This window comes from Ceratotherium simum, chromosome 2 (genome assembly GCF_057802395.1).
Source record: "Ceratotherium simum simum isolate JZ-2026a chromosome 2, ASM5780239v1, whole genome shotgun sequence".
Classification (NCBI taxonomy): Eukaryota; Metazoa; Chordata; class Mammalia; order Perissodactyla; family Rhinocerotidae; genus Ceratotherium; species Ceratotherium simum.
In genome coordinates, this window is record NC_141901.1 from 43,274,137 (window position 1) to 43,296,481 (window position 22,345).

Genomic DNA, 22,345 nt, shown 5'->3' on the forward strand with positions numbered 1-22,345 from the left:
CAGAGATGAAGATGGGGCAGGACCAGGAAATCAGGCCATGTGAAAAAATGCTTGAAAAAAAAGAAGTACTGGTGCTGGTTAACCTGGGGAAGAGAATGTTTGGGAGGGTAAGAAACTGTTTATAGAAGCTGATTAGTTTTCAATTGCTACATAACAAATCATACAAACTTAGCAGCTTAAATAACACATTTATTATCTTGTGGTTTCCATGAGTCCAGGGTCTAAGCATGGCTTAGGTGGGCCCCCTGCTCAGGGTCTCATGATGCTGCAATCAAGACGTTTGCTCCTGTGTTCCTTTCTGGAGCTGGGGGTCCTCTTCCAACTTGACTCATTCGTTGGCAGGATTCAGTTCCTTCCAGTTGCAGGACTGAAGTTCTCAGTCCCTAGAAGCCATTCCCAGTTCCCTGCCACCTGACTCTCTTCATAGACAGTTCACACCATGGCACTGCTGAATTTCTCAGCCCCCCATGCTGGGTCTAACCAATGGCGTCTGGGCAACCTGCTGGGGGAGGAGTGAGAAAGTCCTGAGGTGTATGGAACATTTGCTGCTTTTATGCATATAAAGCCTTCTGCCATGGAGAATTTCAAGCTACCAATGGTTTTAACAACTGACTTCCAAAATTCAGAGTATTGAACAGTCAGCTCTCATGAGTGTCATCTCCAGCATCCCACTGGGCCTAGTCCAGGGGCTCCAGGGCTGATGAACTAAGTGTCCTTTATGTCCCCTCCCCTTGCCCAGTACTTCCACCTCATGTCTCCTTCAGAAATTTTGAGTAGAGGGAATGAGGTTTCTTTCCTATTTGTTATAACAAATTACCATAAACTTGGTGTAAAACACAATTTTATTCTCTTACAGTTCTAGAGGGCAGAAGACTAAAATCAAGGTATTGGCAGGGCTGTGTTCCTTTAGGAGGCTTCAAGGGAGAATCTGTTTCCTTGCCTTTTCTAGCTTCTAGAGGCTGCCTGCATTCCTTGGCCCATGGTTTCTTGTGCACGTCACTCCAACCTCTTGCTTCCATCATCACATCTACCACTCACTCTGGTCTTCCTGCCTCCCTCTTTTTTTTTTTGTTTATTGCAGTAACATTGGTTTATAACAGTGTATAAAGTTCAGGTGTACATCATTATACTTCTATTTCTGCATACATTACATCATGTTCGTCACCCAAATACTAATTACAACCCATCACCACACATATGTGCCGAATTATCCCTTTCGCCCTCCTCCCTCCCTCCTTCCTCTCTGGTAACCACCAATCCAATCTCTGTCTCTATGCGTTTGTTTATTGTTGTTGTTATCTACTACTTAATGAAGGAAGTCATACGGTATTTGACCTTCTCCCTCTGACTTATTTCACTTTGCATAATACCCTCAATGTCCATCCATGTTGTCACAAATGGCTAGATTTCATTGTTCCTTATGGCTGAGTAGTATTCCATTGTGTATATATACCACATCTTCTTCATCCATTCATCCCTTGATGGGCACTTAGGTTGCTTCCAAGTCTTGGCTATGGTGAATAACACTGCAATGAACACAGGGGTGCATGTATCTTTATGCATTGGTGTTTTCAAGTTCTTTGGATAAATACCCAGCAGTGGAATAGCTGGATCATATGGTAGTTCTATCCTTGATTTTTTGAGGAATCGCCATACTGTTTTCCATATTGGCTGCACCAGTTTGCACTCCCACCAGCAGTGTATGCGAGTTCCCTTCTCTCCACATCCTCTCCAACACATGTTGTTTCCTGTCTTGTTAATTATAGCCATTCTGACGGGCGTGAGGTGATATCTCATTGTAGTTTTGATTTGCATTTCCCCGATAGTTAATGATTTTGAACATCTTTTCATGTGCCTGATGGCCATCTGTATATCTTCTTTGGAGAAATGTCTGTTCAGGTCTTTTGCCCATTTTTTAATTGGGTTGTTAGTTTTTTTGTTGTTGAGATGCATCAGTTCTTTGTATATTTTGGAGATTATGCCCTTATCAGATGTATGGTTTGAAATTTCTTCTCCCAATTGTTAGGTTGTCTTTTCGTTTTGTTGATGGTTTCCTTTGCTGTGCAGAAGCTTTTTAGTTTGATGTAGTCCCATTTGTTTATTTTTTCTATTGTTTCTCTTGCCCAGTCAGACATGGTGCTTGAAAATATGTTGCTAAGACCAATGTCGAAGAGCGTACTGCCTATGTTTTCTTCTAGAAGTTTCATAGTTTCAGGTCTTACATTCAAGTCTTTAATCCATTTGGAGTTAATTTTTGTGTATGGTGTAAGGTCAGGGTCTACTTTCATTTTTTTGCATGTGGCTGTCCAGTTTTCCCAACACCATTTGTTGAAGAGACTTTCTTTTCTCCATTGTATGTTCCTGGCTCCTTTGTCAAAGATTAGCTGTCCATAGATGTGTGGGTTTATTTCTGGGCTTTCGATTCTATTCCATTGATCTGTGTGTCTGTTTTTGTGCCAGTACCATGCTGTTTTGGTTACTATAGCTTTGTAGTATATTTTGAAATCAGGGAGTGTGATACCTCCAGCTTTGTTCTTTTTTCTCAGGATTCCTTTACTTATTCGGGGTCTTTTGTTGTTCCAAATAAATTTTAGGATTCTTTGTTCTATTTCTGTGAAAAATGTTGTTGGAACTTTGATAGGGATTGCATTGAATCTATAGATGGCTTTAGGAAGTATGGACATCTTAACTATGTTAATTCTTCCAATCCAAGAGCACGGAATCTCTTTCCATTTCTTTGTGTCTTCTTCAATTTCTTTCAGCAATATTTTATAGTTTTCCGTGTACAGCTCTTTCACCTCTTTGGTTAAGTTTATTCCTAGGCATTTTCTTCTTTTTGTTGCAATTGTAAATAGGATGGTATTCTTAATTTCTCTTTCTGCTACTTCGTTGTTAGTATAAAGAAATGCAACTGATTTTTGTACGTTGACTTTGTATCCTGCAACTTTACCATATGCATTTATTACTTCTAAAAGTTTTCTGTTGGATTCTTTATGGTTTTCTATATATAAAATCATGTCATCTGAAAATAGTGACAGTTTCACTTCTTCCTTTCCAATTTGGATCCCTTTTATTTCTTTCTCTTGCCTGATTGCTCTGGCTAGGACTTCTAGTACTATGTTAAATAGGAGTGGTGAGAGTGGGCATCCTTGTCTGGTTCCTGTTCTTAGAGGGATAGCTTTCAGTTTTTCACCATTGAGGATGATATTAGCTGTGGGTTCCTCATATATGGTCTTTATTATGTTGAGGTACTTTCCTTCTATCCCCATTTTATTCAGAGTTTTTTTCATAAATGGATGCTGTATCTTGTCAAATGCTTTCTCTGCATCTATTGAGATGATCATGTGATTTTTATTTATTTATTTTTTATTTTATTTTATTTTATTTTATTTTATTTATTTATTTATTTATTTTTATAATTCTTTCCTTGTTTATTGCAGAAACATTGGTTTATAACATTGCAAAAATTTCAGGTGTACATCATTGTACTTCTATTTCTGCATGGACTACATCATGTTCACCACCAAAATACTAATTACAACCCATCACCACACACATGTACCGAATTATCCCTTTCACCCTCCTCCCTCCCCCCTTCCCCTCTGGTAACCACCAATCCAATCTCTGTCCCTATGTGTTTGTTTATTGTTGTTATTATCTACTACTTAATGAAGGAAATCATACGGTATTTGGCCTTCTCCCTCTGACTTATTTCACTTTGCATTATACCCTCAATGTCCATCCATGTTGTCACAAATGGCTGGATTTCAACATTTCTTATGGCTGAGTAGTATTCCATTGTGTATATATACCACAGCTTCTTTATCCATTCGTCCCTTGATGGGCACTTAGGTTGCTTCCAAGTCTTAGCTATCGTGAATAATGCTGCAATGAACACAGGGGTGCATGTACCTTTACAAATTGGTGTTTTCAAGTTCTTTGGATAAATACCCAACAGTGGAATAGCTGGATCATATGGTAGTTCTATCGTTGATTTTTTGAGGAATCTCCATACTGTTTTCCATAGTGGCTGCACCAGTTTGCACTCCCACCAGCAGTGTATGAGAGTTCCCTTCTCTCCACATCCTCTCCAACACATGTTGTTTCCTGTCTTGTTAATTATAGCCATTCTGACGGGCGTGAGGTGATATCTCATTGTAGTTTTGATTTGCATTTCCCTGATAGTTAGTGATTTTGAACATCTTTTCATGTGTCTGTTGGCCATCTGTATATCTTCTTTGGAGAAATGTCTGTTCAGGTCTTTTGCCCATTTTTTAATTGGGTTGGTAGTTGTTTTGTTGTTGAGATGCATGAGTTCTTTATATATTTTGGAGATTAAGCCCTTATCAGATGTATGGTTTGCAAATATCTTCTCCCAATTGTTAGGTTGTCTTTTCGTTTTGTTGATGGTTTCCTTTGCTGTGCAGAAGCTTTTTAGTTTGATGTAGTCCCATTTGTTTATTTTTTCTATTGTTTCTCTTGCCCGGTCAGATGTGGTGTTTGAAAAGATGTTGCTAAGACCGATGTGGAAGAGTGTACTGCCTATGTTTTCTTCTAGAACTTTCACAGTTTCAGGTCTTACATTCAAGTCTTTAATCCATTTGGAGTTAATTTTTGTGTATGGTGTAAGGTAAGGGTCTACTTTCATTTTTTTGCATGTGGCCATCCAGTTTTCCCAACACCATTTGTTGAAGAGACTTTCTTTTCCCCATTGTATGTTCTTGGCTCCTTTGTCAAAGATTAGCTGTCCAGAGATGTGTGGGTTTATTTCTGGGCTTTCGATTCTATTCCATTGATCTGTGTGTCTGTTTTTGTGCCAGTACCATGCTGTTTTGGTTACTATAGCTTTGTAGTATATTTTGAAATCAGGGAGTGTGATACCTCCAGCTTTGTTCTTTTTTCTCACGATTCCTTTAGCTATTCGGGGTCTTTTGTTGTTCCATATGAATTTTAGGATTCTTTGTTCTATTTCTGTGAAAAATGTTGTTGGAACTTTGATAGGGATTGCATTGAATCTATAGATGGCTTTAGGAAGTATGGACATCTTAACTATGTTAATTCTTCCAATCCAAGAGCATGGAATATCTTTCCATTTCTTTGTGTCTTCTTCAATTTCTTTCAGCAATGTTTTATAGTTTTCGGTGTACAGATCTTTCACCTCTTTGGTTAAGTTTATTCCTAGGTATTTTATTCTTTTTGTTGCAATTGTAAATGGGATGGTATTCTTAATTTCTCTTTCTGCTACTTCGTTGTTAGTGTACAGAAATGCAACTGATTTTTGTATGTTGATTTTGTATCCTGCAACTTTACCATATTCGTTTATTACTTCTAAAAGTTTTCTGGTGGATTCTTTAGGGTTTTCTATATATAAAATCATGTCATCTGAAAATAGTGACAGTTTCACTTCTTCCTTTCCAATTTGGATCCCTTTTATTTCTTTCTCTTGCCTGATTGCTCTGGCTAGGACTTCTAGTACTATGTTAAATAGGAGTGGTGAGAGTGGGCATCCTTGTCTGGTTCCTGTTCTTAGAGGGATAGCTTTCAGTTTTTCACCATTGAGGATGATATTAGCTGTGGGTTCCTCATATATGGTCTTTATTATGTTGAGGTACTTTCCTTCTATCCCCATTTTATTCAGAGTTTTTTTCATAAATGGATGCTGTATCTTGTCAAATGCTTTCTCTGCATCTATTGAGATGATCATGTGATTTTTATTCATTTTATTAATGTGGTGTATCATGTTGATTGATTTGCAAATGTTAAACCATCCCTGCATCCCTGGAATAAATCCCACTTGATCATGGTGTATAATCTTTTTAACGTATTGTTGTATGCGATTTGCTAGTATTTTGTTGAGGATTTTTGCATCGATGTTCATCAGCGATATTGGCCTGTAGTTTTCCTTTTTGTGTTGTCCTTGTCTGGTTTTGGTATCAGGGTAATGTCAGCTTTATAGAATGAGTTAGGGAGCTTCCCCCCCCTCCTCAATTTTTTGGAAGAGTTTGAGAAGGATAAGTATTAAGTCTTCTTTGAATGTTTGGTAGAATTCACCAAGGAAGCCGTCTGGTCCTGGACTTTTATTTTTGGGGAGGTTTTGATTACTGTTTCAATCTCCTTACTGGTGATTGGTCTATTCAAATTCTCTACTTCTTCTTGATCCAGTTTTGGAAGGTTGTATGATTCTACGAATTTATCCATTTCTTCCAGATTGTCAAATTGGTTGGCATATAGCTTTTCATAGTATTCTCTTATAATCTTTTGTATTTCTCAGGTGTCTGTTGTAATTTCTCTTCTTTCATTTCTGATTTTACTTATTTGTGCCTTCTCTCTTTTTTTCTTGGTGAGTCTAACTAAAGGTTTGTCAATTTTGTTGATCTTTTCAAAGAACCAGCTCTTGGTTTTCTTAATTTTTTCTATTTTTTTTTGGTCTCTATTTCATTTATTTCTGTTCTGATTTTTATGATTTCCCTTCTTCTACTGAGTTTGGGCTTGGTTTGTTCTTCTTTTTCCAGTTCCATTAGGGGCATTGTTAGATTGTTTATTTGAGATTTTTCTTGTTTGTTTAGATAGTCCTCTATTCCTATAAACTTCCTACTTAGAACCGCTTTTGCTCTATCCCATAAATTCTGGCATGTCGTATTTTCATTTTCATTTGTCTCCAGGTATTTTTTGATTTCTTCTTTGATTTCTTCATTGAGCCAGTCGTTGTTCAGTAGCATTTTGTTTAATCTCGACGTATTTGTGGCTTTTCTGATTTTCTTCCTATAGTTGATTTCTAGTTTCATACCGTTGTGGTCAGAAAAGATGCTTGGTATTATTTCAATCTTCTTAAATTTATGGAGACTTGTTTTGTGGCCTAATATGTGATCAATCCTGCAGAATGTTCCATGTGCATTTGAAAAGAACGTGTATTCTTTGGGTTTGGATGGAATGCTCTGTATATATCTACTAGGTCCATCTGTTCTAGAGTATCATTTAAGGCCAATGTTTCCTTATTGATCTTCTGTTTGGATTATCTATCTGTTGGTGTAAGTGGAGTGTTAAAGTCCCCTACTATTATTGTGTTACTGTCTATTTCTCTTTTATGTCTGTTATAATTGCTTTATATATTTAGGTGCCCCTACATTGGGTGCATAGATATTTACAAGTGTTATATCCTCTTGTTGGATTGTTCCCTTGATCACTATGTAATGCTCTTTGTCTCTTTTTACAGTTTTTGTTTTAGTTTATTTTGTCTGATATGAGTACTGCTACCCCAGCTTTCTTTTCATTACCATTTGCGTGGAGTATCTTTTTCCATCCCTTCACTTTCAGTTTGTGAGTGTCTTTAGGTTGAAGTGTATCTCTTGTATGCAGCGTATATATGGGTCTTGTTTTTTTATCCAATCAGCCACCCTATGCCTTTTAATTGGAGCATTTAGTCCATTGACGTTTAAAGTAGCTATTGATAAGTATGTACTTACTGCCATTTTTTAACTTTTTTTTTTCCTCTCAGTGTTTTAGTAGTCCTTCTCTGTTCCTTTCTTCTTCTATACAGAATTGATTGTCTCTTTAGTTTGACCTCTGTCTGAAAGTTCTACTCTTTAACTCCCATCCTCCCTCCTTTATGTTTTTGATATCATATCTAACCTCTTTTTGTGCATTTGTATCCATTTCCCTCTTATCATGGAAATAGATAATTTTTCCTATTTGTAGTCTTCTTTTTCCTCCTTAAATCAGTCCCTTTAACATTTCTTGTAGCACTGGTTTCTTGGTGACAAACTCCTTTAATTTTTGCTTGTTTGGGAAATTTTTGATCTCTCCTTCCATTTTGAATGATAACCTTGCTGGGTAGAGTATTCTTGGCTGTAAGTTTTTTCCTTTTAGCACTTTAAATATATCATGCCATTCTCTTCTAGCCTGTAAGGTTTCTGCTGAGAAGTCAGCTGATAGCCTTATGGGGTTTCCTTTGTATGTAACTTGACTTTCTCTTGTGCTTTTTAGGATTCTCTCTTTATCTTTAATTCTGGACATTTTGATTATGATGTGTCTTGGTGTGGGCCTCTTTGGGTTTATCTTGTTTGGGGCTCTCTGTGCTTCCTGTACCTGGATGTCTGTTTCCTTCCTTAGGTTAGGGAAGTTTTCATCTATTATTTCTTGAAATAGATTCTCTGCCCCTTTGTCTCGCTCTTCTCCTTCCGGGACACCTATAACATGGATGTTAGTGCACTTGATGTTGTCCCAGAGATCCCTTAGACTGTCCTCACTCTTTTTAATTCTTTTCTCTTTTATCTGTTCAGCTTGGGTAATTTCTTCTTGTCTTTCGTCCAGCTCACAGATTCATTCTTCTGTATTCTCTACTCTGCTTTTGAGTCTCTCTAGTGAATTTTTCATTTCCAGTATTGTATTCTACATTTCTGATTGGTTCTTTTTTATATCTTCCATTTCTTTGTTGACATTCTCACTGAGTTCGTCTATTCTTCTCCCCACATCAGTGAGCATCCTTAACACTCTTAGTTTGAACTCTCTGTCGGGTAGGTTGCTCATTTCTGTTTCACTTAGCTCCTTTTCTGGGGTTTTGTCCTGTTCCCTTACTTGGAATGTATTCCTTTGCCTCCTCATTTTGCCTCTTTCCCTGTGCTTGTGACTACGTATTAGGTAGGTCAGCTACGTCTCCTGCTCTTGGATAGGTGACCTTATATAAGTGATGGCTTAGGAGGCCTGCAGTGTGCTTCCTTCAGTTCTCAATGTTCCAGGGGTGACCCTTATGTGGGCTATGTGTGTCCTTCTGTTGTGGCGTGTTTGTTCTCCCTGTAGGCGCCCAGGGAGGCTGAGTTATGCTCCTGGCCAGCTGTTGTAATGCTCAGCTGCTTGTAGTTGTTGTGGGCCCTTCAGTCTCTTTATCAGGTGTGGGGAGCCCCAGCACAGTTGGCTGCAAGTTCTAATACCACATTTGTGTTGCAGTATTTCTTTTAAGTGAGTAGGCCCCCAGCGTGGCAGGTTATTAGGCTCAGGGCCTTACAATTGCTATAAGCCTCCAGCCTTTAGATCTCTTGTCAGTTCTCTGAGGATTGCAGCTGGGTGGGGCTGGCCTCAGGCACAGGAGCACCCAATTGTTTCAGGCTTTGGAAGGTGGGGCAAACCCCCTATGTGGGTCTTTGAGAAGCACAAGTCTTCTGCAGCTGACAAGCCCTGCCACCCACAGGTGCACACACACAGTCAACACGGTCCTGCCCTGTGTGTGTGCCCTGACCTCCCAAAGCAGACCCAGTCTCCCCACGGCGAGAGCCCCACACACTCCACCACTGCCCCACACTCTCCACCCGCTCCTTGTGCACACTCTGCCCCACTGAAGTCAGCTCAGTTGCCAGGCTGCAGAGAATCCAGTCACCAATCTATGCAGGCCCACAAGTTGCCTGAGGGCTTGTTGTTGGGTGGGGCCAGTCTCTAGGGTGGGCTGCCTGCCCTGGCTGAGATGGATTAAATCAGTGCTCTAGCGGGTGGGGCAGACCCTGGGCTAGCTGGCCCCAGGGAGAACTCCAATGGCGTCTGTGTCAGCACACCCACACCAGGCCACAACAATGGCCACCGCCAACGTCCCAGTCCCTGGAGAGGTCTCGCCTCTCACCGAGATGCACAGAGGGCCTGTTAGGTAAGTCTTTTTCACCAAAGCACTGTGTACCTTTCTTTCTGGTGATTTTAGCTTGCTTTCTGAACCAGGTGAGTTTGCACGTGGGCCCTTTAAGAGCCGGTTTTAATGTCTTTGTGAACCAGCTTTTCTGGGGGTACTCCCCAATGTTTTAATAGCAGGCAAAGTCAGATATTATGCCACTCATCTGGATTGTGCTGGGTCCACAAAATGCCCACAGCGGTGGCGCTCCCAGCTCATGGCCCCGCGCCTCCAGGGAGGGCTGCGTACTTTTGGGCTGCTCTGTGAGGCACTGCGGCTTGTGAAGGCGGCGTTTTTCCTCTCCAGAAGGGAGTTTCTGCCTCTTCTACCTCAGTTAGGATTGTCTGTTGTTGCAGAAGTTCCTTTTATCCAGTTTTCAGTTCTGTCTCAGGGGTAATTTTTCCATGAGTAGTTGTAAATTGGCTGTGTCCGCTGTGGGAGGTGAGTTCAGAGTCTGCCTATGCCGCCATCTTGACTTCTCTCTCCTGCCTCCCTCTTATAAGGACCCTTGTGAGTACATTGGGCCCTAGATAATCCAGGACACTCTCCCCATCTCAAGATCTCTAACTTAATCCCATCCACAAAGTACATTTTACCACGTACGGTAACATATCCACAAATCCCAGGCATTAGAATGTGGACATCTTTGGAGGCTGTTATTTTTCCCACCACACGGTCATATCCATCACAAATATACACAACTTAGAGTTCTGACGGTTGTTAGATTTGCCTGTCTGCTCTACAAAGTTTTGTGCCTTATGTTTGTATCTCCCTAAAAATTTAGTTAGGAACAGAGCTGTTACCTAAGCATCACTCATTGAGGGCACCCACCCCTCAATGTTCAGGGGGAGTTTTGAAATTATTTTGTCTCTTTTGTTTTAGCCATTCCTTGTATTAGAATTCCCATTCCTTACATTAGAATGGCTCTTAGAATATCTAGCGTAGGAGTGGGCTTTGGTCTTTGAATTACAAATACCTATCTTATAACTGTACACAATAGAGGTCACATGCTGTTTTGAGTCTGTCTGTTCATTTGGCATTGTAGCTGAAGTGTGGTGTAATAATCTGAATACAATTCAAAGGAAATATTTACTCTCCCTTCTCCTTGGGGTCCTGCAGACCCTGAGTCTCCTTGGGGACATTCAATAGCTCCCTCACCAATGAGCTCACCTTCTCTCTCTGGTGTGTCTTTCCTCTGGAAGGAAGGCTGAGGAGCTGAGGGTACAGCTCATTTTGGGGAATAGTCAGTTGGGTTTGGAGCCTGAGGAAGGGGGGCCCCAGACGGAAAGAGTTCTAATTCACTTATCTATGTCCTGTTTCCTTGGATAAGCCATTAGTCCCTTTCCTATAACTCCTGCCATTCCCCAGCCCCCAAAACCCACCCATTGACACCCACAATGGTCTGGGCATTAACTCAACAAAAACCAAAGTTGCTCAGTGGTAATATTTTTAATGGATCAAACAGAGGAACTGGGTATGATTCCAGCAGGATTGGGGGAGGGCGCAGAGCTAGCATCAGTTCTGGGAAGGGTCCAATTAGTAGTAAGAGATGGGTGTGGGAGTGTTAAGGGGTAGGGAAGGCAAGTGGCTTCAACAACTTTTGCATGCATGGAGGAGAGGAGAGAGGTTTCTCATACAAATTTTAAGATCATTTAGGAGAATTCTGTTTTTCTTTATGTAATCTGAAGAAAACCTAATGTTTTCTTTCCTTTATGGCATTCGTCTTCAGGCTCCAGAGGTAGAAGTTGTCAGAGATAGACCAACAGCACTGTGGGTAGAGGTGCAGCAGTGGAAGAATGGCCTTGTTTTGCCCACTACAAGTGATGGTAGCTAGAGAAGCACACCCCTGTCCATGCTCCAAGGAGCACCTGAGCACGTGTCACATCAGTCCAACCTCTGCTGTCTGTCTGGGAGAGATGAGAGGCTGATGGATTAACTGTGGAGGTTTCATGATTCATCTTGAGTTTGGGGAAGTAGTCTCTTCTGGGGCCGAATGTGGTTCATGTTATCGGATGAAAATAGAGTCTATGGCGAGAGGGAAGAGAATCCAGTTGCTTCAGGTGCAGGTTGGGGAGGGTGGCTTCAAATGAATCACTTCTGCTTTGGCAGGTATTCCTGCTGGCATGGGGGACGTTGCACAGGGGGGCACTTCTGCTGGCTAGGGGGTGGAAGGCAGGGCTCAGGTCCTTTTGGAGGGCAGGGCACAGGGACCTGGGGGGGGCAGGGCACAGTGACCTGGGGAGGGCAGGGCACAGGGACCTGGGGAGGGGGCTGGCAGGGGAGTTTGCATTGTTGCTGCTGCTGATAAGACATCTTTCTTGGTTGAAGAGAATCTGTAAGAAACAGGAGATACTTTTTATGTTGTGGTTGGTACTTTCTCCACTAAACTATCACAGCCCTACCATCACCCTCAGGACAACCTTCCATCAGACTTTCTGGCACATCTGCCATGTCATAGGACCTGCCACTGGTAGCTGCCAAATAAGGAAAAACTTTGGGACTGTAGGAAGGTTTTTCTGTCACCAGCCCCTCTCTCCGCCCTGAGGTGACCACTCCAGGGCTGTGTGGCACACCCTGGGCTCTGACATCTAGGCAGTGCCCTCTTCAGGAGAAGGGGACCAGCAGGTCCAGCATTGGCATAGCCAGGTGTGGAGATGACGAGCTTAGGTCAGAGAGACTTGGCTGTTGACTCCTTTGTTGTCACCTAATAGCTGTGTGAAAATGAGCAAACCAGCTCCCTTTGCTTTTCCTCAGGCTTCCCCTTGAAATGGGGGTAATAGTGACCACATCCTAAGATTGTTGTAGGAATTATAGAGATAAATTTGATAAAGAGGCAGGTACCCAGTGAGTGCTCCACTGCTAGTCCAAGAGAAGAAGACAAGGAGAAAAACCCCAGAAATTGTATTATGGTGTGTGTAGGGGGAATAAAGGGTCCTGCTTGGCCTGGAATAGAAAAGAGTAGGGGAGAAGTGGGACAAGAGAGCTTCCTGTCAACACCTGAGAGGTGCATGTGTGGAAATTTCCAGCAGAGCCAGCAGAGCAATCCATGTTAGACATGATCAGAAACATCCTCCACGGGGTTGATGACAGAGGAAGGCTCCCCCACTCTGATTCACCCTCCTCAGCCACCTTCAGAGGCCCACACACCCTTCATCTAGATGCTTTCAGCCTCATTTTGCTGAGGAGGGAGGCTGCTCTCTGTCTCTCCAGGGCTCCTCCCAAGGAGGTAGTCTCTGACCTCGGACAACATGAAGGATCTTGTCCTTCATGTCTCAGGACGGGCATTCTTCCTGCTCACATGCCCGCTCTGTGGCCAATCTCTAACCCTTCCTCTCTTCCCTGTTACCCCATTCCCCACATCCTCCTCTGCTTAGCTCACTCGGTAATGATTTATGAGAGGGTATTATAACCCCCCCACTTCAGTGTCCACATCAAGCAAGCAGTAAGCAAAGGCCCTCTCACCGCTAAACATCCCCAATTCTGGAATATAGGAATATTAGCACAAAATCTTATTTTTTTTTTAACTTAGTGGTTCTACCCAAGCCCACTTTCTTGTTTAGCCTATGATTTCATCCAAACTGAGGAAAATGAAGGATCCCTGGAGTTAAAATGGAGACAACCACTGTCTAGTTTGTCTTGAGTTTCCACATATTACCTCTGGGACTTTGGATTTATAGCATGCATTTTTCTCACCTGAAATGTATTGCATTTCAGTGAACTGTCCCAAAATTTCTTAAAGAAAATCATCTACAAGTTCCATTCATGAGAGGCATGAAGGTCTTTCCACTAACTCACTCATCTTTATCAATACTAACCCTTCCAGTTCCCACCAAACGCAATGAAAAACCAGAGTCAAAGTCCACGTTCAGCATCCCCTGTCTTCAGCCCCAGAGGGGCCTGGGATCCCCAGCCGCTCTCCCCAGCCAGCTAAGCCATTTCACTCACCTCCTCTCCAAGTGCACCTGTCCTGGGAGGATGGATCCAAGTGTGCTGAGGAGGCTCACACCTGGCCCTTTTATTGTGGATTCAGCCAGGCTGGGCGAACTCCCAGGATTCCCCCCTGACTTCCTGGTTCCAGGTCTAGCTCTCCAGTTCCTAAAAACACTTGCCAAACTCCTTTTCTGAGCAGGAAACTCTACTTCGGCACTACCCAGTGAGTAATGGCATTTCCTCCTCCACAGAAAGGACAGCCCAGGATGAGATGGATGTTTCACGTGTGTATCAGTCCATGGCCATCTCCTCAGGTTTCAACAGGGCAGTTCACTTGAGTGTGGAAACCCAAGGTGAAGGGTCCTCATGGGGTTGGACTCCTGGAGGCTGGGCCATATCCTCCAATTTCTCTCAATAGTCCATCCTCCATGCTTCTTCTTTTGTGCCATGACCAAGATTCCCTTTAAATCCCTTGTCAAACACCTGCCTCCCCACCTTGTATTTTAAGCAGGAGTATTAATCAGGAGTCTCCAGAGAAACAGAACCAACAGGATGTGCATATGTATTTTTTAAGGAATTGGCTCATGTAATTGTGGAGGCTTGGCAAGTCCAAAATCTGCAGAGTAGGCAGACAGGCTGGAGACCTAGGAATAGTTGCAGTTCAAGTCCAAAGGCAATCTGCTCATAGAATTCTTTTGGGAGAGGTCAGTCTTTTTTCTATTCAAGCCTTCCACTGACAGGACGAGCCCCACCCACATTATGGATGATGATCTGTTTTACTCAAAGACTACTGATTTAAATATTAATCTCACCTAAAAAATACCTTCTCAGAAACATCTAGAATAATGTTTGACTAAATATCTGGGTACCGTGGCCCAGCCAAAAGTAGACACAAAAATTAGCCATCACAGCAGGTGAAATCAGGCAATCCTCAATCCAACGAATCACTTGAGAAACACACACACATACACTCACACACACTCTCACACATACTCTCACACACACGCACACATGTGTATACACACACACTGTTACCATCAAACCCAATCACAGGGCAAGGCCTGTGTGATAGATGGTGGGAGTTAAAGACCCTTGAAGAAAATTCATAATTTTTGGACATGGTTTTGGAAGTGATTCAGTGTTCTGCCCTGTCTGTCTTTTCCCTCAAGACACTGCCCAAACACCAGCATCTGGGGGCTCTTAGGTCCAGGAAGAGGTCTAATCTTTGGTTTCATGATCTGACAACATAGAAAAATACAGATATAAGCTGCTGTTGCTTCTCTCTATGACACTTATCATTAATCCCAGATTTTGATCTTCCATTTCAGAGTAATGGTTTAGACTTTCGTTCCAATTTTCAGTGATTAAGAGCTATTTACGGAGCTTGGGAGTTCAGAGTTTCTGATTCACTTTTGGTTTGAGATGTTGCTCAGGGCAAGCAAGCACTGTCCTTTTAGCCTTTCTTCTGCACATCTGTGATGTCTTCACAGCTCAGAGAGATGCTCTGAGCCAGCAACCATGAATTGGTGGGCCCCAGGGCTCAGATCTCTGTACTGTTCTGAGAAAAGGAGCACAGGAGAGGAACTGTCCCCAGCACACACGACAGAAGTTATAAAGCCTTATAAGGCACAGTGGGAAAGGTTGGTCTTGCATTTTACTCCATGCCCGTGTAGACGTGAGAGGAGTCATCCCAGCTCCTTGGACCAGCCAGGGAGACTTGCAGGAAGAGAGGTTAAAGGGGCAAGTCACCCCGAGGATGACAATGGAGAAGGTGAGGGGCATGTGGAGCTCTGGGAAGGGGAGTGGCTGGCTCTGGAGGACGGGCCAGCTCTGAAGGGGGTTATTCCACTGAGAGAATAGCATAGGTAGGGGCAGTGTTATGTCAGGAGGCCATGACTGCTGTCTCAGCATGTTCATCCTTTCATCCTCGCATCAGGGCAAATCTCCCCCAGGAGCAGCCCCTTGCCCCAGACTGGGCTCTGTGCTTCCATAGTGCCCTGAGCATAATTTCGCTATTCATATATATCTCATCTTATTGTCTATTTATGTACATGTCCTCCCTTCTGGCCTGTGAGTTCTAGGGCAGAGATGTGTTTCTGGCACACCCTTGTCCTCACTCCTGGTCCACGGCCTGCCACCTTGTGGGCACATCATGACTGCATCCAAAGTGGCCCAAAGGAACACCTGATACCTACTGTCAGAGTCATGGGTGCAGTGGTTCAGGTCTCTGTAAGCTCTTTTCTTCTGTTTAAAACCCTTGGAGAAGAGGGTAGGGGAACAGAAAGGGTCTTAGTTCAGCCCAGGAGGCCCAAACTGTCAGGAGACCCCATTTTTTCTGTCTCTTCACACTTGTCCAACTGCCCTGAAGACCCCAGGGGTGCTGCAGAAGGACTTTCCAAGGGCAATGCAAATGTTGTTAGCAATGCAGACTGTCAAACTCGGGTTTTTGGTGCATAGCCAGATTTCATCAGTGTTTTCATGTGCTGGAGGGTAATATTCTGCAACCAGGAAATAATGGGAGACCTCTTAACATTACATTATTCATTCTTTGCATATCACATGTTTATATCCTGCCTTCTGCTTTGAAATATAAGTGTCTTCAGGGCAGGGACTCTGTCTGTGTATTGCAGGGCCTGGAGCAGTAACTGGCACACAGTGGAGACTTACTCAATATTTGCAGACTGACTGCTGACTTACTCCTGGTGAAACTGAAAACTGGTAAAAACGAGCATTGGTCCTCTCTTCATGAGACCTAAAATCTCTGAGGCCTGGAACAGCCTGGAGATAGTGGGAGGGAGATGGTGCTCTGCCTATGGTTGGGGATGGCTGAGGAAGGTTCCTCATTGCCCAGCATAAGAAGGAAAGGGAGAGAGATAGAGGGAGGAGAGAGGAGAGGACAAGGAGAAATGGGTGGTGGTGCTGACCATAACCAGAGACTAATACAGAAATTGAGAAAGAACAAGAGTGAGAGGATGTGAAGGTGAGACAGACCGAATGAACCAAACAGACAGTGTGTAGACAGAAGCAGACACTTGAGAGCCTCTGTTTAATGGGAGCAGGTTTCTGAAACTGAATTCCCAAGTCACCAAGTGGTTTCTGGCACTTGAGTCAAACCAGGTGGTTTCCTGAACCAAGCAGTGAGCCCACACCTGTCTCTTCATGCACTCACCTGACCTTGCCCTTGAGCTGCACCTGACAGAGCTACTCCCCACTAGCAGGTGTGTGCACATGGGCCATTTGCTGCCCACTGGGCTCACCAGCTCACTGGGCTCACCAGCTTGTGCCTCTGGTGCCCAGAGAAATTTATTAAAAAGAGACCTCATTCCCTAGCTCTCCGCTTTCTATATTATAGACCTGAGGAGCAAAATTGATTGTGGAATTAAAGCATAGGACTTTAGTTACATAAAACCTCTTCAAGGTTTTCATACTGCCCACTAACAAAATCTTCATTGCTGGTCCAGAGTTCTCCTCCTTAACATCTTCCAGCATCACCTCCCCACAAGTGAGAAGGCGAGTTCCTCCCTCTGTCCCTGAGCCAGTTCAGGACAAACTCAGCCATATGTGGAGCTGTCATTCCTACTGGCTTCCTCGAAACCAAAACCCAAATTGAGGTCTAAGAGGCCCAGAGTGCAGCTTAGAGTGGGGGTATGTCACCATGTCACTTTAAGGGTGAATGAGAACCTGTAGAGACCAGGTGTGAGGTCTCTGGAAGGATCCTGAGGAGGACATGAGGCCACAACGTAATCCCTGTGGGGGTCGCCCAACAGCACCATTGCCTTTTTCCCTTAATAAATATTTAAATAATTACTAAATATTTGTGGAGTGACTCAACATATTCCTGACTGACGCTGGTAAAAATGAACATTGGTCCTTTCTTCATGACTTAAAATCTCTGAGGCCTAGAACAGCCTGGAAAACTAGGTAGGGAGGTGGCACTCTGCATGAGCCCTGGGAGGGTTCCTGATCCTCCAGCCTGAGAATGATGAGAGAGAGAGAGAGAGAGAGAGAGAGAGAGAAGGAGAAGGAGAAGAAGGAGAAGAAATAGAAGAAAGAGAAGAGGAAAAGAAGGAGAGGAGGAGGAGAAAGAGGAGGAAGAGGAAGAAGAACAGAAAGAAGAACAGGAAGAAGAAGAAGAAGGAGGAGGAGGAGAAGGAGAAGAAGGAGAAGAAAGGAGAGGAGGAAGGGAGAAAGGGAAGGAGAGAGAGAAAGAAAGAGAGCAATCACTTCTTTTGTTTCAGTGGTACTTTTTACTAAGTCTAATTGTGTACCCCAGACACAGTCCTGAGGAGATGTGGAGGACGGAGCTGCAGTTGCAGTGGACAGGATCCATGGGATGTGGCAGGCTGCGCCCCATTCCTGATGGGGTGCTTTGTGCTTTAGGAAGCTCCTTGGAGATCTGGATTCCCTGTCCCATGAAACACGATGGTATTTTCCCCTGAGGTCTCTGAGTCTGAGGAAAACATCTGATTGAGGGAGGAATGGCTTGGATATGAGAATTCTGGTGTTTTTTCGCACACTGGTTTGAGCTTGCTCCACAGAGCCTTGATGAGAATTCCATGCTTGGGGAGAGTGGCACCACAGCTTCTAGACTACTGTACTCATGGGAAGAGCAGCTGAGATGAACAGCTCTGTGGGACACACAGAAGAGGGGTGTGCCTTTATGAGGAGCACAGTGAGGAGTGTTAGTTTCTCTTCTTAGAACAAGCAGGAGAAGGTATCCCTCCCCTGATCAACTTGGAGCCCTTTCTGAAGGAGAGTCAGAAGGACGGTCGTTCAATTCTTGGAGGACTCTGGTGGAGGGTCAAGGCTGTTCCTGGAACAGGACAGCACTGGAATGGGAGATATTCCACCTTCACCATCCCTTGACGATAGACATACTTTAGAAGGAACTCCTTGACCTGTTCCCTGACCCCCAGCTAACTCTCCAAACTTGGGACCCCATAGCACCCACAGTACGTTGATCAAATTCCTGTCCTGTCACCCTGCCCTGTAACTGGGTGTCCACCGTCTGACTCTCTCACAAGACTGTGAGCGTCCAGATCTTGGTTGGGTCTCTGTGTTTATCACCGTGTTTTCCCTGCTAGCCTGGGGCCTGAGGCCTGAGAGGTCTTCAGTGGTTATTCAATGACTAAATGACCTGAACATAGCCTGACCCCAAATGTCAGAGGTTGAGATGGTGTGTGTTGATGTTGATGATCTCCTCATGTCCCTGCAGAAAAATACCTATATGTGTATGTGCGTGTGTGTCTGTGAGAGAGAGACAGAGAGAGACAGAGAGAGAGAGGAATGGGTGATGATAAAAATAGTGCTAAAACCCAGCCCTAAGACCTTTAAAGATGGCCTGTTCCCTGGGAATCAGGACCCAGGACTCTTGTCCTCATCTCTCCCATGCCATCCCCCCAAAGGCTGATGATCTGAGTCTAATCCTGTCACACCCTAGAGGAAATCCTTCCAGAGTGCTTGAAAATGTGGTTAGTCATCAGGCAGCTGCCAAACTGGAGTTTTTAGTGCAACGCAGGAGTCTGACAACTGTTTTCAGGAAGAGAGAGGTACCTGAGAACAAGAAATCTGTTGGGAAATCCCCTGTTTCCTCCTTGTCCTGCTGCATCCAGGATAAAAGGGCCCTGGTGTGGCCTATTGGTGCTACTTGGATCCTGAGTTCTGGAGCAGCAGGAGGCAGGTGAGTGAGAGAGCTCTGCTCCTCTGGGGTGAGGCCCAGCAGTGGCCTATGGGTTGGCATCCAGTTTTTGGTAATGAGGAGAATTTATTGTATTTCTTTTCATTGTTAAAGCTATTTTAATTAATCAATTAATTAATTAGGATTTGCTGCAAGGAGTAAATTTATTTTTTAATTTTATTGAAACATAATTGACATGCAACACTACCTAAGTTTAAAGTGTACAACATATGAAGAGAATTTATAGATGTGTAGGATGTAGAGAAAGAGTGAGAAAGAGAGAGAGGGAGAGAGAGAAGAGAATACCTAGAGCACCATCAGGAAAACAGTTACAGAAAGAAAGAGAATTTTTAAATGGGAGGTGGGGTGAGCAAACCCCGGTGAGGGATGGAATGTGAGATCCTGGTTTTCAATGTGATGAAAGTTCTAGGGGAGTAGAGCCACATCCTGCGTCACATGGGTGGTTTGTGGTAAGACTGGCCCTGGGGTTTCTCTTTCATAGCTCCCTTTCCATGCGCCTTTTTCTTGATTGCTGTGATTATTTCTTTTGGTAGAGCTTCTTGCCCCTGTCCCAAGCACGACATGCCATCAGATACATGAATGAGCTGAAAGACGAGTTGTATTCTGATTCTTGGACAAATAGTAGCTGAGATTTTCTATAGATGATTGTCTTTGCTCTTTGTTTCTGACTCTTTATTTGGCCCATGAGCATGGGCACATATACACCCCCGTCAGGAGTCACCAGGATTCAGTTTGGAGAGTACGGTTGGAAGACTAGATAGAGCAGAGGAAGAGAAATGCCTCCATCAATTACAGACTTACAGACCCAGTGACAGGAGAATTTGCACGGCACGCTGCAAGCCCCACTGAATCAGAATCACTGCATCAACAGGGCCTGGGGTACAGCCCTTGCATAGGTGCTCCAGCCTTGGGCCAGTCCAGGGTGGGAGGGGCCTCTTTCCTGACCCCTCCACCCCCCACCCCATGTGGCTATGCCCCCTGCAGACCCACAGATGGGTCTTGTTCTCCATGAGGAGCAGCCCTTGGGGTGAATGCAGGCTGTATTATTGCCTCTCAAACCTGTTCTTTCCCAGGATGAACAACCCCAGCTTCTTGATGCTTTCTTTCCTGGCACAATATTTTGGTTCCAGGCCATTCCTATTGCCCTTTCCATGACTGGACCCTTCTTCTGGACAGAGCCTGGGAAGGACCCCAGTTCTCTGCATCAGGCTTATCTTGGGCAACCATAGGGTGGATATGTTGTTGTCAGCTGTGATCAGTGGAGGCCCCCCCGGGACTGGCTACCATGGCAGTAAACAAGGTGGGAAGGCCTGGGTCTCTGAGAGGTAGACAAGAATAGGAAGCGATAGAGGTCATCCGTGGGAGAACTTGTGTACTTTCTTCTCCCAGCTAAAAGTGTTTGTCTCCTGTTTCTTGCAGGCTTTCACCAATCCGGGAAAGATGTCCTATCAACAGCAGCAACAATGCAAAGTCCCCTGTCAGCCCCCTCCCCAGGTCACAGTGCCCTGCCCTCCCAGGGTGCCTGAGCCTTGCCCTCCCAAGGGGCCCGAGCCCTGCCCTCCACCGTCCAGCCAGCAGAAATGTCCCCCTGTGCAGCATCCCCCGTGTCAGCAGGAGTACACACCAAAGCAGAAGTGACACCTCTGAAGCCACCACACCCTAATCTTGGGTATGAAGCTGCTGTATCCTCTCTCTGCCTACCCCAGACTCCTTCTTTCCAGAAACCACAGGGAACACCACACAGCCCCAGGAGAATCTACCTCTCAACTGACTCAAAGGAGAATGACAGCTGCGTTCACAGGTTTTCCAGCAATTGTTCAACTGATTCCTCTCAGCTTCAACATCTAGAATCCAACAGGAATTGGACTGAAGTGCCATGTTATCAAGGCCTTCCCTGGAGCCATACATGTATATTCGCTGTGGCCAAGGCAGGCCCATTCCTTTAGCTGCTACCTCCGCACCTCTGCTGCCTCTGTTGGCCTGAGAAGATCATCAGAATGATGGAAGTGTCCTTTGCCTCTTCCTCCTGCTCTCCTCCAAATTTTTTGAGGTTTTGAGAAGCCAATATCTTTTCAGTAACTGATTTAAATAAATGGAAAATTCCCTCCAGTTCCCTCTTCCCACACTCTTCAGTTATGGCAATGAGGTCTTCTGTGTCTTATCACCTCCCTGCTCACTTCATCTTCAGAGACAGCTAACTCTCCCTCTGTCCCTGAGCTTGGACACTCCCAATCCTGTGATGCTTCCTTCTTCCTACTTCCTTCAATAAATTCAGTTGTTCCTGAGTGGGTCAGACTCTGCTCACTGGCTGTGCTGGGAAGGGAAGGGGAGAAGGTGGTGGTGGGAGAGGAGGGTCCTGGGCCTGGAAACAGAACAAGGGAGTGTGTGGGTGCTTGAAAAGTCCACCAGGGGGTGACCAAGAAGCCACAGGAAGGAGATGCAGGGCTTTTCTGGAACTACGGCATCCAGATCCCCATCTGCACTCTCAGTCTGGGTCCACATTGCCTGGCAGCTGGCGCCAGGTCTGTTAATAGCCCCAGAGACTATCCTCCTTTCCTCAGGGCAGGGAATATGGGGAGTATGGGTGCTGGAGGGCCAGCATCAGGGTGTTGCTGAGCTGAGCAGGAAGTGGAGTCTTCAGAGGTCAAGGGAGGCTGGCCTTTGTGGTTGGAGCCTTAATTGTGAGCCTGATCTTGCCTGTCCGGGGAGGCACCATGGATCCAGGTCTCTGTGCTGGGAACACACTCCATCATGCCAGGAGTCCACAGCCCTGAGAGAATTCTGAGATTTTCGATAAGAAATATGAGGCCTGTGTCCTCTTACTTTATAGGTGGGCTTGTGTATTATATGTGGATCTATTTCTATTCTTCTCTAAAATTGCTGGATAATCAATAACCATCTACTGAGTACCTACTATGTGCTGGGCCCTGGTTCTCACTGTGGGGACACAAAGAAGGACAGGCCAGCTTGTTTAGTGTGGCCCATTGATCTTCAGGGAGGGCAGATAAACATATGGGTATAGAGCCATTGATCAGGGCTTTGTGTCAAGCTACAGAGAATGGGAGATG

The 22,345-nt window shown here is 44.4% G+C and overlaps 1 long non-coding RNA gene across 1 annotated transcript; it reads left to right on the top strand.

Moving 5' to 3' along the window:
• Nucleotides 1-9,510: 9,510 nt before the first annotated feature.
• On the top strand, nucleotides 9,511-21,562 carry LOC147917933 (uncharacterized). Its single transcript, XR_015548994.1, has 2 exons — nucleotides 9,511-9,631; nucleotides 20,697-21,562. It is a non-coding gene; the product is annotated as an uncharacterized LOC147917933 (long non-coding RNA).
• Nucleotides 21,563-22,345: the final 783 nt, after the last annotated feature.